Below are 15,231 nucleotides of genomic sequence, written 5' to 3' on the forward strand. Positions count from 1 at the left end.
TCATAGAATGGCTTGGGTTAGAAAGGACCCTAAGGATCATCAAGTTCTAACCCTCTGCCACAGGCAGGACCACCAACCTCCAGACCTGGTACTAGACCAGGTTGCCCAGGGCCCCATCCAACCTGGTCTTGAACACCTTCAGGGGTGGAGCATTGACGGCTCTTCTGGGCAAATATCCCACCCTGTTACTACTAGCATATGAAAATAAAATTCAAATAACCAATTGAATGCACTCATGGCAGAGGAGAAATACAGCAGCTGATGACTGGGAAAGAGTTTGATTTTTCTTTTTTTTTCTTTTTCTTAAACCAGGTAACATGGATTGTTTTTCACCTGCTTTGCTCTGGAGGTTAAATGAGATGTACTGAGCTCTAAGTAGCAGCACAAGAGTAAAGAGGACTGGATCTCTCCAGATTTCCATACAGAAAATCTCAACAGGTAACAGAACATCACTGTTTCATATATATGTTTCATATTGCTGTTGCACGTGTATTCGAACTCTGTGTTCTGCAAATGCTCAATTATTTGTGTTACTATGTTCAACTACAAAGGCTAGCTCTTGGGAACTGTATTTAAGAGAGATTTCTGTAATAACTATTGAGAACAAGTTACTATGTGGTGTAATGAGAACTGTGTGTTACACCAAGAGGAGAAGTTCAAAGTCAGCGTGAAGATTTCTGTGACACCCAGCTCTGCATGTTCTCTGGAATACCATGCATGTTCCCTGTCATACCAAAGACCTGGCATGTTGCCCATCCAGCAGTGCTTTGTTGTGATGCTGTACTGATTAAGTGCAATTTGGCAAACTTGTTAAAAGCAAACCTGCGGTGTGCAAACATAGAACGAAATGTGAAACCAAAGTTTATAGCTTTTAAATTCAAGCATATTCACGAATAAATACTGAGTATTTTGATTTAATGTGTTTATCTGGCTATCCTGAAGGATAACTGCAAGTTTATGATCTACCAATGAGACCACAACAAGCTTAATTCTGCTTCAGGAATTGCAGGAATGCTATAGTAAATGGGCATGGTCATTTATGCTTGTACCTAATAGGCTATAGTTATCTATACTGCCTATATATGTTATATATTACGTAATATTTTAAGTTTTGGAGCCTGTGAAACTTGATTGGTACTCTCATTGTCCTCCTATGTCTCCGTACTAGATCCCACATTAGTGATTCTTTCCTTTAATCATTCTATGAAAGGCCTGAAATTTGTTTTTCTAGCATATGCATCTCTGTAGTTATTAGTTAAAAAATAAATATAGAAAAGAGTGAAAATTAATCTGCAATTATAGCATAATAATGGTGCAGTCAAAAAGCCAGTGAATGCTATAAGACATTTTATTGTGTATTGTTACGAAGCATAACAGTAACACTTCTAAATCTCTGAAATCCTACTAAGATTACATCGTCTTCTGTTATAAAAGGAATTTAGTACCAGTGAAAGATGTTCCACAGAATGTTGCTGCCTTTATGCAAGATGGATGTGCAGTATCAGCAGTGAGCATTCCCCCACTATTTAGGTGTCAAATGGTCTGTAGGCTTGCAAAACTAAATCAGTTGTTTTGGAAGAGATCTGTAGAGGTGCTGCAATTGTAATACGTCAGCCTAGGAACTGCTGTGATGCCATTGCTGGTTCCTCAAACTCTTCTGCAGCAAATGGTTGCAACTCCCTTTTCACAGTGTTACAACTTTGCTGTTGAAAATAACCTTAGAAACTTTGGGAGGTCATTCCCTGTCTTTTCCTTAATTGCTGAGATCAAGTCTGCTAGTTCCTAGGCCTCAATATGGACACAGATTTTTCCAGCATACCACCACATCAAAGTATTTCTGAAGCATGTGATGGCTGTAAGAAAATTACTTGCAAGTCCCTTGGCAGTGTCCCAGTCAGTGGATTGTTTGTATCCTTTTTTAGTAAATCCTATGCCCAAGACAGTGTGTTTCTACATTTCTTCTGCTGGTGAAGATTGCTTACATGTTTAGCTACCAAAGTCTTGAGTCTTCAAGTTTCCACTGCTGCTCTGAGCATGCAGCTGCCTGGTGTAGACCATCCTATTGTAGTTTACCTTTTGCCATTGCTATTTGGACCCAGACCTGATCCCTGTGCACAGTGTTTCCCAGTCACTGACACCTTTGTAGCAAGCTGTTAGCTTTACAGGATGCTTCCTGTAGAGCTAATGTAAACTCTAAACAAGACAATATTTCATTTAGTGAGGTTTTTAGCAACTGCCTGTTCTTGCCAGCTGGCCCCAGAAAACTTATTTTCCATCACCTGCAGTTGGTGACACTTGCCCAGCTGAAGATTGCTGCTTATCATTGTTGTTTTAATGATACTGCATCTGGCTTCACAAACCAGCTGGAATGAGAACAGTCATTCACTGAATGGTATAGATGCAAATATGGCAGTTGAATGATACGCTGCTGACTTCTGCTGTGTGTACACTTCAGGAATCCTCACTTTCACTGAAATTGTATCACAGACATCTTCCTCCAGAACAGAAACCCTCTGTATTTTGGTGTGTGTGTCACTACTCACTGCTTTCCTCCTGAAATAGATGCAGAGCTGAGGTTATGGGTGACTCTATTTTACATTTTCCTTGCACCTGTCCCTCACTACTTCTTCACGGAGATCTTTAGCTCAAGCTTCTTTCTATGTGTTCTGTTTTTGTTCTATTTTTTCCAACTTTACTTTTGCTGTTTTCTCTAATCCCTTTGGAGGTTCCAGTGGGGTTGGTAACATTTGGAGGTGTCTCCCTGGAGGAAAAGCCGCTCTCTCCTCCATCTCTGGAATCACAGGTTGGTAGGGAGTCCTTAAGTCTCCTAAACTACAGGCAGATGAGAAAGATTTCAGTTCTGAAGCTTAAACTTCCTAATACTTACTGAGGTTTAATTCGTTTGGGATGGCAATGGTTACCCAGTGCTTCTCCGGGATGCCTGTTGTTTTAGATACTGTTCTTGGCAATGGTGTTTATCTCACTCTGCCTTTTTTTCCTTTTCCTCCTCACTGAGATAACTGTGACCTCTCCCTACCCCCCTTTTTCTTTATCTTTCAGAAGCTATCTCTAGTTCTCTGTACAGACTTTGTTCTCCCTGAATTTGTTTGTGCCAGATTCTTTGTTAGGAATCCAGTGTGGCCAATGATCTGAGTCACTATGTGCTAATCATATTCTATTCCTTGATGTGTGTCTCGCTAGAAGGCCTTTGCTGCATTTCACATACCACATTATGGCTCATAAAGAAAGAGGGTTTCATGCTGGTGTGAATGTAAGTTGCTTTTTATTTAGAGAGTTACTTTTAGAAATGCTGCTAATGTACTATATAGTCCATCTGTAATATGTAGGCTGAAGTCATGGTTCTTTCTTCAAACTCTTCTTCCTTTGGCGTTTTGTGTGTTTCAGGTTTTAACAGGGACAGTGTCTCTGGGGCAGAAGCAGTGTTTTATTTCCATTTCCTTTAGTATTTAGTACTTGTGCAAACCGCATGCTTATTCTAAATGAGGCTGTTCACTATGTACATTAACAATAGTTTGAGTCTATGTCAGAAGAGGCATCCTGCTGAATATGACATCCGTTCAAAAGTGCTCCAAGAGCTGTGTGACTGTTGTGTCTCATTCTCTGATGTCTGTTTTTCTGTTCTGGGGAAGCTACTTCTCTCTTTTCCCATTCACCTGCTTCCTTGTAACGCCAAGTGTTCTTAAGTGCTTCTTCCCATTTTTGTGAAAGATAACTTCTAAACAAGAATTGACTTCTAAAAAAATGTATGGTGGGAGGGCGCCTGAGATGCTTGAAGTGCTGGCTGAGCTCTGCAACATGAGAGCAATGCCTTGGGTTGGTCTGGGCAGGGGTCTGAGGGGGCTAAGGGAAAAGGATAAATGGAATGTAAGGTGGTAGTGGTTAGTAGGTGGATGGTTCCTCTGGTTGATATGAGAGGTCTCTTTCAATCTTAGTGACTCTATGACTCTGCTGAACTGGGACGCGGTTAACCTGAGATCAGTTCCTGGGTCTGCTGCAGACCTTTAGTGACTTGGCCGAAGCACTGTGCACTCAGTGCAAGTTAGATCTTTAAGGTAATTCCTGGGCACCCTTATCTGGCTTAACCTAGTGCATGTTGGTTGGAATAGGTGCTATTTTTTTGGACTGGTACCTGAAATTATGTGGTTGTCTTCTGGGGTACTTAAGTCTCAATGTTGCCTGATCTAGTTTTGCATAAAGTGTGCTCAGACTGGAAGTTACCTGCCAGACTGGAGAGGGATAGATTTTTTTCAGATGGAATTAGAGCTTGATTGAACTCTTGGGGCTGAGCTCATCTTTAGGAGAGATTTTACTCTGCAAAGAATGATGGCTGCTTATTTGACCTTGCTTCTGTTATGCACATCAGTAGGGTTGTCCTTGATTTCAAAGGTAAATGTTGAGTGTCTAAAATAGTATATATATTTTTAATGTAGTTGTGATGTATCAGTGAATGCAACCACACTAGTGAGATTAATAAACCCATAATGTATAAAGAACTTTAATGCAATGACCTTTTAAGTCACAAGTTTAAAGGAAGCAGCTAATAGACAGAACTACAATATTTGTTAGCTATGCAGTGCAGAATTTACTGATCTTAGAGCCTCAGTAAATGAGCACCAGACCAAAAAATGTGTTCTTTTATGTTAATCCTTTAAATGAGTAGTAGTTTTTGCCACATGTTAAAGCCTCTAACTTTTAGGCAGAGGGCCTACAAAAAGGGCAGAGCAGATGTGAACTTTTTGGCTGTATTTCTGTAAATTTTGTGGGAAGTTGCCAGCATTCAGTTACATTTGCAGATCTCCTTTGATTGCCTGGAAATTTCTTATGCCCTATTCAGTCTTTTTTGTTTTTGTTTTGATTGGCAAAGGTATTTTGAGGTTGCTGTAATAGAAACATATTAAAATATATTGCTATATTACATCTAAGTTGTGTTTAAGTAGCACAAACAGTCAGACTTGTTTCTGGGTCTGACAAAGAAGGTGATGGTAGTCATATGTGGAGAGCTGCCTGGGAGTCATCACCCTTAACAGTTCAAATCATTATTCCTAATTGTGGATAATCAGCAAAGAAAAGAATTAAGTATGTGGCTTTATTTAACAGAATGCTTTGAAGAGGTATGGAATTCTTTGTGAATTATTCATGCTCTTTAAGATCAGAAGTGCTGAAACAAAAAAAAAAAAAAAAAGAAAAAAAAGGTGGGGAATTCAGCTGGGAGGTGCCAGTTGAGACACAAAACGATACTGCTGCTACATGTAAATGCAGCTAAAGCAAGATAGCTGTAACATCAGTGTAAAAAAATGTCTGTAGCAATACAGTTGATCTGTTCTTCAGAAATTAAATTATTCATTTTGTCCTTGATCAATTCCAGTTAGCATGTATTTGTGGCTCATAACTATTTCTTTGAAACATAGAAGCAGCTCACAGGGGAAAAAAAATGTCACGCTTGGGGAAAAGGCATCAAGAAAATCCTGCCATGATGTCACCTTCCCCATCTTATTGCCCCTACCAGGCATGTCTGAGATAACCCTTTCAACGGCTTTGGCACTTACTAGTTATTTAAGTTACCACTGCCTATCTCAATACTTTTCTGCTGTATTAGATGCAAAATTTAAATGAAAAAGGGAAAGAAATATTGCAGTGTGCTTTTGATTTGGGGTTGGTAGTTGAATAGCAGGCACAGTATGGACTGTCAGGTGAAGTCCTGGGAGGGATGGGTGGCAGCTCTGTTACCTTATTCTAACTTTCATATACTGGAATATCAGCATATCTCCTCGACATGAGAGATGCTTCATAGGCACAGTATGGAAACAGGCTGTGTCCACTTACATGCTAATGCCAGGATATTATCACAGCCTAAGGGTATAAAATCCCACAAAACAGGAGATAAATGTGTCAGTCTTAAGTACAGATTGAACACTTGCTCTTTTTTGTTTTTTTCCTGAAAAGTATATATTTGAAAATAGTTTGTTAAGGTTCATACAAATGAAACTGACTGAACACTAAGCGATTTTTGGAGACACGCCAGTGTGCCCTGTACCAGTTCTTTTCCGTTCTATATGCATGCAGAGAAGGTCAAGCCGTGAATTAGCAAACAGCTTTGATGGTGCCAAAGACAACAACCTGCTTCAATACATTACCAAATAATAGACTATAAATTATGTAAGCACTAAAATGCCAAGCAGCAAACAGCATTTCCACTGCTAAATAGAATCACCGAATTCATTAGAAACTGCTAACCCTGATGTATTTATTTTGAGGAGGATGAACATGAACTGTTTGCCACCAAACCTCCTTTTCTTTCTGCCCTTCTGTCAGATGTTCTTTTTCTTTTTTTAATCACATAGCTTCATTATGCAATTATCCATCAAGCCCGTCCTCTAGCATACAGAAACTGTGTTTTGATTCATGTTTAAACCAGCCAAGGTGACAGACATCCAAGGCAGCTCTAGAGGGGCACCACATGGCAGCATGTGCCTTCCCCCTCTGGGCTGTGCTGCCAATACCCTGTGTGGTCTTCCTGAGCATACCTAGATCTTCCCCAAGGCAGACATCATCTCTTTTCCCTTCAGAGGGTGGTTGGCTGGTTTGTTTTTATGGTGAAGTCACCTTATGGAAGTACAGCACATAACTAAAATCACTAGGATGGATATTCACCATCCCATATGTGTGTTTTGTCTGCACAAGTGTTTTTCTGATCTCTCCCACCAGAGGTGAGACATCTCTTGCAGTATCTAGCATGTAATTGAACCAGTGTGTGGCACTGGACGCTTCAGCATTAAGAAAAATACGTACAGTTCTGTGCAAAACATTGTAGTTGGACTTGGGTAGAAAGGATGTACAACTTCACTGAACTGAAACTTATTTATTGTGGACCGCTTTAAGTTCCTTGGTTTCAGGGAGTGAAATGACCTTGTTGGTTACGTTTTAATGTATCCAAGTCAAGGGATTCTTTGAGAAGCAGGAGTAACCTTAATAGGTGTGGTTTTTATATTCAAACACTATTTAACAGAAGTTCCCAGAGGCTGTAGCTGGACAGTATTATGCTAATACAGTTGTTAGACATACAAGGACAAGTAACGTGACATATGCAAAATATCATCATTGCTTATTGACAAAATGCTTCATAGGCTCAAAGAGCTAAGTATAAATTAGGCTAAAAATAAAGAAACAAAAACCAAAGTAAATATTAATGAACAAAATCCATAGTCTGGCATAGCAGCTGTGTAAGCTTGGCAAGTACCCTGAAATTAGGTACGTGGAAGGACTGAGGCGATTGCAAAGCCCCGTAGGAAAATCTGGTTGTTTGTATACAGTATAGGCTGCTAACAGGACGTTATTTTACAGAGCCACTAAAATTCAGTGGAATTGTTATCAAAGGGTAAAAAGAATAAGGTTGAAATACATCATAGGTGCTGGGTATGAGATGTTTGCCTCTGAACATTGTACTTGCTAAGCTTTATTCTTTCAGGGAACTCTGCTGTTCCTAAAAACATTTCTTTTCATGATTGCCTACTGCTTTTAAGACAAACTAATTCTTCCAAATAAAGACAATTTTTCTTTTTCTTGCATTTTTATCTGGTTGTTTCACTAAATACAGTAATTTTGTTAAAGCCTCCAGAGCAAAGACAATTTTCAGATTAATTTCAATTCCAGCCTGAAAAAAAATAAGAAACCATCAAGAGAGCGTGCTGTGTCCTGTGGCACTATGTTTCTGTAAGAGGACACAGGACACACATAATGATGTGTTTCGTAGCTGAAGTTTGCTTTGATTATTTGTATGCTTGTTATAATCTGCCAGTAATGCTGCTTAAGGCAAGGAGGTGGTGATTGTATGTCTTAATTCTGCTTTCTTCTTCTGCAAGGAAACTTGAGACATCAGAAAAGCAGCTTTCTTCCCTTATTTACTCCATAAACCAAGAGACTGGAAGCTGACCTTAGGTTACAGGTGTTTGAAGATTAGCTTAAATAAAGTCTGAGGAAAAAGAAAATACTTTGTAGGACTTCTTTCAAAACAGGAGGTGCTGTCCTTTGCCAGTTGAAGCCCCTAACAAAGGACTATTCTCTGTCAAGTACTCAGATTTTAGCATGAGTTGTCATTTTCATATGCGTGAAACAATTCAGATGCATAAATTTAGATGCATATTTGGCAAGCAATGGCTTCATCTCTTAGTAATGAACCACTGTCCTTGTGTGAATCTGGAGGCAGTAGGAATACATAACTCAAGAGCTAAGTACTAGAAAGTTTATCCAGTTTCTAGAATTATCAGTAGTGGCATGTTTCAGTTTTCTTCTATCCAACTTCTATACAAGATGGTCTATGTATGAGAAAGGGATCTTATGAGGTAAGTGGAAAATAGCATCTAATCTACATAGTAGAAGGCACTCAGTTACTGTGGAAAGCTAGTGCTCTTTAAGTCAGGACTGGATGCTGTATTCTTTAAAATGGCAAGTGTTTACACTAAGGATGCACTATTGAATCCCCTGCTGTTCTGCTAAACAGATATCTAAGGAAGAGGAAGAGCAGGGAGAACTTGTATGATTCCTTCTCATAATATTACTTTCACCTCCAGCTTTCAGCTCTGGGAATATTCCGTGTTTCTTCTTGCTTATCTGTTCAGCAATCTGAAATCTTCAATCTTCCAAGTAATTGTTTAATCTTTCCTTGAGTCAGGTGGACACAATACATCTAGTAATGTTTCTTGAGCCAGTCATCTTCTACAAGCTTCTGCCCAGACCTCTTGACCTTCTGCTGGAAATATGCCACATTGCCCTCTGTTGAATCACTTGGAGACAAAGAAGAAAAAGGATAAACCAGAAACTGTATACAGATATGAGGCTTAACTTTGGTGCTGTCACCTTCTCCTACACACACTGGAGAACACATCCTACAACAGCTGTGGTTTGTCAGTGATGAAAGTTGGGAGTTTGCAGTAGGATGTGAAAGTGTGAATCTTGGCCATGATCAGACCTGGGAACTTTTTCCTACTGGAGCTGGCGTACTTTCTGTCCATAAATTGTATGATTTCAGTGCTCTGACAGCTGATGCCAGCTCTAGATTTGGCCAAATGTGAAGGATACATTTGAGCTGGATTTCTATTTCTTCCTAAACCTTTATCTCATGTAGAATGGTTGTTGCTCATCCTTTTTCTTTAGGAACAGGTGTGTTTAGTGTCAAACCAGTATGGCAGAGAGTTGCATGGTCACCATGCAAAGTCTAAAGATTTTATTTTCTTGGAGTTGCTTATTTTTTCAGAGTTTCTTTTTCAGTCATTTTCTGCCTTGCTCAAAACTCAGCCCTCTTCCTACGCTTCAGTGTCATGTGAGCATTTGGTAAAATCACTTCTTTAGTTCATTTGAATTGAGATATATTAGGGTGACCAGAGGCTTAATGGTTCAACTATAACTACTTGAATCAGCTCCTGGGTAACATGCAAGGTAAGAATATCTCCTCATCTGCAGCAGAACCTGAGGCCCCTGATGGCAGTTATTACTAAAGGTTACTTCCACACATTGTTTGGCCAGATAATGCCATGTAATTAGGCCTTAAGACTAAGCAATGAGATAACTATTGGTGATAGGTGGATGGTTGGACTGGATGGATGACCTTGTAGGTCTTTCCCAACTGTGGAGATTCTATGATTTAATGGAAAGCTCTGTGTAAAAGCTGATGTGTTAGAGCTCAGTAATGTATCCATATAGCACACTCCTAGATCTGTTGCCTTTTAATGTCTCGGTTGCTGCTCTGATCCAGGGACAAGCTGTTTATCCAGACTGCCGCAGGCCAAACCTTCAGTACTGGTACTCTGGTACTGTGGTCAGGGAAAAAACAACCTGGATCCTTCTTACTTATATTCCTTCTCACTCTGTGATGTTAGTTGTATCTCATTGGTATTTTCCAGTTTCTTTTATCGTCACATTCATCTTCAACTGGCATAAATAATGTGTCATCATGAACTCAATGGATCTGTTACTGGAATCATGTCTGCTTCATGGTTTTTGCACAAAGGATGACATGTTCATAGGACTGTGGAGAATAGTACAGAAATAGAAAACCCTGAAAGTCTGGTGAATGCCAGTACAGTTTGGGAAGAAACCTCCACTGTCTCATGTGGCTTCACTGCTGTGCATAGGAGGGCAGGTAGCATAAAATAGTCTCCAGCATAGCCCCATAGCTGAGGAGATGAAAACTGCTCTGGTCATGCAGGGTAGAAAACAAGTATAGCTGACTTCCAAGGGCAGAACTGCAAGCCCAGGTTTAACGTGTTATGGTGGAGTGGGATGGAGTATCTCTAACTATTAAAGAAGGATTGTACAGCTGTCCTGTACTTGGTAAAAGGGCATTCACACATTGTCAGGAGTATTTTTTCTATCTCCCAAAGCTGCTGTGGTCTGGAAGGGTGCAAAGCAATTTTCTTGTGCTTTGTTTTCAAACAAGCAATAAAAGTCTTCCTGAGGCTGTGAACGAGGTGCCTTCTCTTGAAGGGCACACCACACGTTGTTTTGCAAACAGAGGCAAAGTCACTTTGCCCACATGCCAGGCCAATCAGAAGTTATGTGAGCAAGATGACCTTTAGGGTCCCTTCCAGACTAAGCCATTCTAAGATTGGTTCATTGGATTGCTGTGCCCAACCTGTTGTCAGTTTAGTCCAAAAGGTACTTTTTTATTTGTCTTTTTTTTCCCTCTTAGCCAGATGTAACAAAATAGGACATGTCATTAGTTGATAAATTATATCGTACTAAACAATTTCATGTGAGTCAAAAGAATAAGGAAAACTGCAGCAGAGGTATGAAAAATGAAATATGTTAGTGAAGCATGGCTTTAGTTTCTGCTTTGAATTTACAGCATTTAATAGATTTAACTTTAGTGGAAATACATAACACTTTTCTCCTTGGACCCACCAGTGGGTCTCCTTTGACCCTTCAGTGTTACCACAAGGGTGGCAGCAGCCTGGAGATTCTTTTTGAGTTGAAAATATGCAATCTATTGAGAGATGTGATAGAAGTCTGTTAGTGCTTTTTTATGTTTTTCACATAGGTGAGGGTGTTCTGGTGCACCGTCTGGGTTTAAGTTGGGTAGCCATATATTTTTAAGAATTTTAGCCATGGCCTGTGGAGTTTGAGTTATTTGGAAAGCATCTATGTGCTATGTAAACATCAGGCATTCTTGAGACAAACATGGGAAAGTTGAGCTGCTACCTGGGATGTGAGTGAGAACCTTAGCAGATCTCTGCCCATCCCCAGGCCTCCCATCACATACCAGAGAGTTCCCACATGCACAGGTAGCCAAGTTTCATCTGCATGTGTAGAAAAGCACAGAGCACATTTCAAAGCTTCCCTGACCCTGGACAAGCCAAGTGCTAGAGGTCTTTCTCTGCACAGAAGCAGCTACAAAAATGCATATTAGAATAGTGAGGTGCTTTGAAAACATGGTAATGAGGGCTATAAAAGTACCAGAGCTAGATGGAGAAGATTCTTTTCTGTCACTTGTAAAATCTCATTAGCCTACCTTCATTCTTTTCATTAAGAGCAGCAGCAGGATCTTATTTTCCTTCTCCTTTCACAGAGATATGCCTGACCTCCTTGGCATGTGCTGAGAGCACTTGCAGGCAGATGAAGAATGAGGGACTCCTCTCTGCCACCTTCCATACAATAATATGCTTCTAGCAGAAGACTGGGATTTTTTTAATTATTATTTTTATTTTCTTTTTATTTTCTTTTCTGTAGAAGAAGAAACTATTTTTAATGAAGCATATAGCATTAGATATTCCTGTAGCACCAATTCAAGTTACTCTCTGTTTTAGACATGCTTATTTGCTTACAATTAAGTGCATAGGGGATTTTTTTTCTTTTTTTTCATTATTGTATCCTATCAATGTAAGGTAAAGAATCTGAATGTTTTAGTGGTGATTCTCAGAACCTCATTCCAAGATTCATCCTGTTAACTTCAGAACTTCAGTGAGCCTGACTGTGGGTGAGGGAAAAAAAAAAAAAAAAAAAAAAAAGAATGCTGCTTAACAGTGTCTGAGGAACACTACAGGAAGAGCAGGGAAGTGTGAGAGAAGGAAGATGGCTGCAAGAGGTCCCACAGTGTTTAGATTTTAATACAGTCAATGACTGCAGTAAGTTTTGGGAGGGAGTCTGCTGTAAAAGGCTCGCTCAGAGTAGGAAAACCCTTGGTTGCCCTTCTAGAGAGGCTTAAAACAAAGGTGCAATATTCATTCTCGCTGTGTAGTAGTAAAAATAAAAAAAGGCTCAGTGATTCTTTGGCTCCTAATTATCACCTCAGGCAGCTTATTTAGCCTACCTGTTGTGAAGGTAACAAGTACCCATTGCACCGTAACACTTGTGGAGTAATTGTGTCACGTTTCAGCCTTCCGCTATCAATATTAATAACCTGCACTAATTGCACAATGCTTTCTTTTTTTTCTCTCTTTTTCCAAACCTGCTATGGGGATTAGTCATTAGCATTTTCTTCAGAGGCCTTAACAGATGTTGATTTGTATTCACAACTCTGTGTTGTGTTTTTTTTCTTGTATCAAGTGCCAGCATAAAATATATTTCCTAGGATATCTAGTGTCTTTTATGTATCAATCAGGGCTGAGCTCTTCCTTTTCTCATGCAGAGATGGCTTCTCCAAAGATGGATGAGGTCAACAACAGAGAAGGTAACTTTTATACATTGTGGCATGCCTTGGGAACAAAGACATCAGTAGAAAGTTAAGTGACCTGTGGTATTCTGTCAAGGTATTTCTATTTCAGACTTCTTTAATATATTTCAGTGCCTGAGATGCCCATCCAGTTTGAAAGAATTTCAGTGTATTTAGTTGCTCTAGCCAAACAACTGTCTGTCAGTGCTGTCTGTGGGCAGACTGTGCAGGTACTAGAGAAGTAAGCAAGTTTTCTCCTTATGGGTGGCTCAGTACTTCAGTCCTCAAAATTCCTCATGTGTGCTCTGCCAGGCTGCTCTCTTTCCTTCATAGGGGATTCTGGCTATGTGACACATTGTGGAGGTATCGTTGGGTGCCTTCATTTTGTTTCATGACAAGTTGCACTTGAAAGTATTAATAACCTCCTGACTTTTTAAGACATCCGGGTTTTCTGGATGGCAGTTTCATGGAAACTCGGAAACAGTGGGCAAGAAACATTGCCAGCCTGTTTTTTAGTGGTGATGAACATTTCTCTTTACTTATGGATTTAAGACTAATAGCTGAGTGGTAGATCATAACTGTGCTCAAAAACAGCCAACAATGTAGACTGCAGGAAACATGTGAGCAGTCAGTCTGTACTTTAAACATCCTAGGAAGGTGATTTTCTGAGCCATAAGTAGGGTCACAAAGGAATGTGGTTAGAAAGGGACTTCAGGAAGAGTTCGCTCCAACCTTCTGCTCAAAGCAAGGTCAGACCAGGTCGCTCAGGTGTCAGGCAGCACTGGACCCATATCTCTGAAGGGAGTGGTTTGTCTGCCCCATGTGCAAGATTTTGCATTCATCCGTGCTGAATGTCAGGAATGTCACATTTAAAGCTACCTGTCAAGCGTTTTATCTAATGTTTCCAGGCTCCTTGGAAACTGGAAATTACATCCTTAATTTTCCTTAATCTGGAGAGTTTTTAAAGGGATTTAGGTGTGCAGGTGTTCTGGTGCCTTCCATTTTAACCATTTCTCTACAGGTGCTAATATGCGCATGGATGGGTGTTGTTACAGGCAGGTTTACCCTACACTACATTTATGCAGGGTTACTCTTGGCTAACACCTCTGACCTTCATTTGCTAATGGGGAAAGGCATAAAAGAATACATGAAGCAAAGTGAGATTCTAGGCAGCCTGTGGTACGTGTGTGTTATTTTGATCCAGCCAAACCTATGCAAAGGAAAATTACTTCCATAAATATTATTCTGTAGACATATAATGGAAACCTAGCAGATGGGCTGTGTCTCTTATAACTGAGTGCAGACGAACAGACTCGAGCCTGTGGAGCAGTAATAGGTGGAGGTGGCAAGGGCTATTCTCTGACTTATGTGTTGCCTATTGCAAAAGCCTTCTGTAGGTATGCAATTCTTGAGGGTACTTATAACCTTCCTCTGACAAATCTTGTAGGTGGAGTGCTGGGTGGGAACTTCGCCACCAATGCCACAGAAGTATTGGACAGAGTAAAATAAATAGTCATAATTCCCCTGCCCCCCTAGATAATAACAGAAGCAGATTCTCACTATAGAGAAGTATCAGCAAAAATGTTAGATAGAATTGATGTCCTTTCAAGCTGAGCAGCACCCGTCCCTAGTTTAAGCAAATATGAAGGGCCATTTGCATCAGATGCTAATTAAGTTTCAGAGCTGGGATTTGGGGAATAACAGGAGAGAAGCAGGAGGCACAATGCAGTTATTGCTGCGTTAAATGTAATGCTGTACATGTGCAGCTCTGTGGCCTGCAGAGGTGCTACTTAATAAGAGAACTAATCACAGTCAAATTTTGAAGTCAAAGGACAGACAGTCACAGGAAATCTGTGTGAGAGTGATTTTATCAAATTTTTAATCCTTTTCTCCTTCCAGTGTTTCTTCTTGAGTGAATGCACTCCCTCTGGTGGCTCGTTTACTATCTCAATTTCATCCCTCTTTTAGTTAGGGTTGTGTGTGAGCAGCTGGCTAAAAATTGGGAAAGCAATAAGGTACTGCTTTTATTAGGCTAACTTAATGTTTTATGTTCTCAGCAGTGTAGGCACAGATAAAGCCTAGCTATTCAAATGTGTTTTAAAATAATCTCCATTCGTGAAAGGAAAAAGTAAAGCACAGAAGGAAGAAAAAATGAAGTAAGGAACTGCTTACAAGATTATTTTGGAGAAGAAAATGTTATCTTTTTTATCAGGTAAATATTCCATTGGCCTCAGTGGTCTGCTGTTATAATACCCAAGTTGATCATTCACAAAAGGTAAACCAATGTTATATCAAACTCTCTCTTAACAATTTCCTTTTAGGTGTCCATCTGTTATGTCTCACACTGTAGGGTTTTTAGGACAGAAAACATATTTTTCTGATCACAGTTTGATAGGAAAATAAATGCTATTGCTGTTTGTAAGCCCATAGGAAGAATCAGTGAGAAATCTCCACTCAGAAGGATAAACTTTTTTTGGGTGTGGTTTTCTTGTCATCTGTTCATGCAAGCCAATTTATTTACCTACATATTCTATAGAATGATTTTGGTTAAGCAAAGCCAATCTCAC

General features: G+C 39.8%; 1 protein-coding gene across 1 annotated transcript in view; it reads left to right on the plus strand.

The window, feature by feature from the left end:
* Positions 1 to 330: 330 nt before the first annotated feature.
* The window catches only part of FSHR (follicle stimulating hormone receptor), a 91,466-nt gene continuing 76,565 nt past the window's right edge, over positions 331 to 15,231 (plus strand). The window contains exon 1 of the mRNA XM_015856891.2: positions 331 to 438. The gene's annotated coding sequence lies outside the window, so the exon portion shown is untranslated. The remainder of the gene's footprint in view (positions 439 to 15,231) is intronic.

Source organism: Coturnix japonica, chromosome 3 (genome assembly GCF_001577835.2).
Source record: "Coturnix japonica isolate 7356 chromosome 3, Coturnix japonica 2.1, whole genome shotgun sequence".
NCBI classification, from domain to species: Eukaryota; Metazoa; Chordata; class Aves; order Galliformes; family Phasianidae; genus Coturnix; species Coturnix japonica.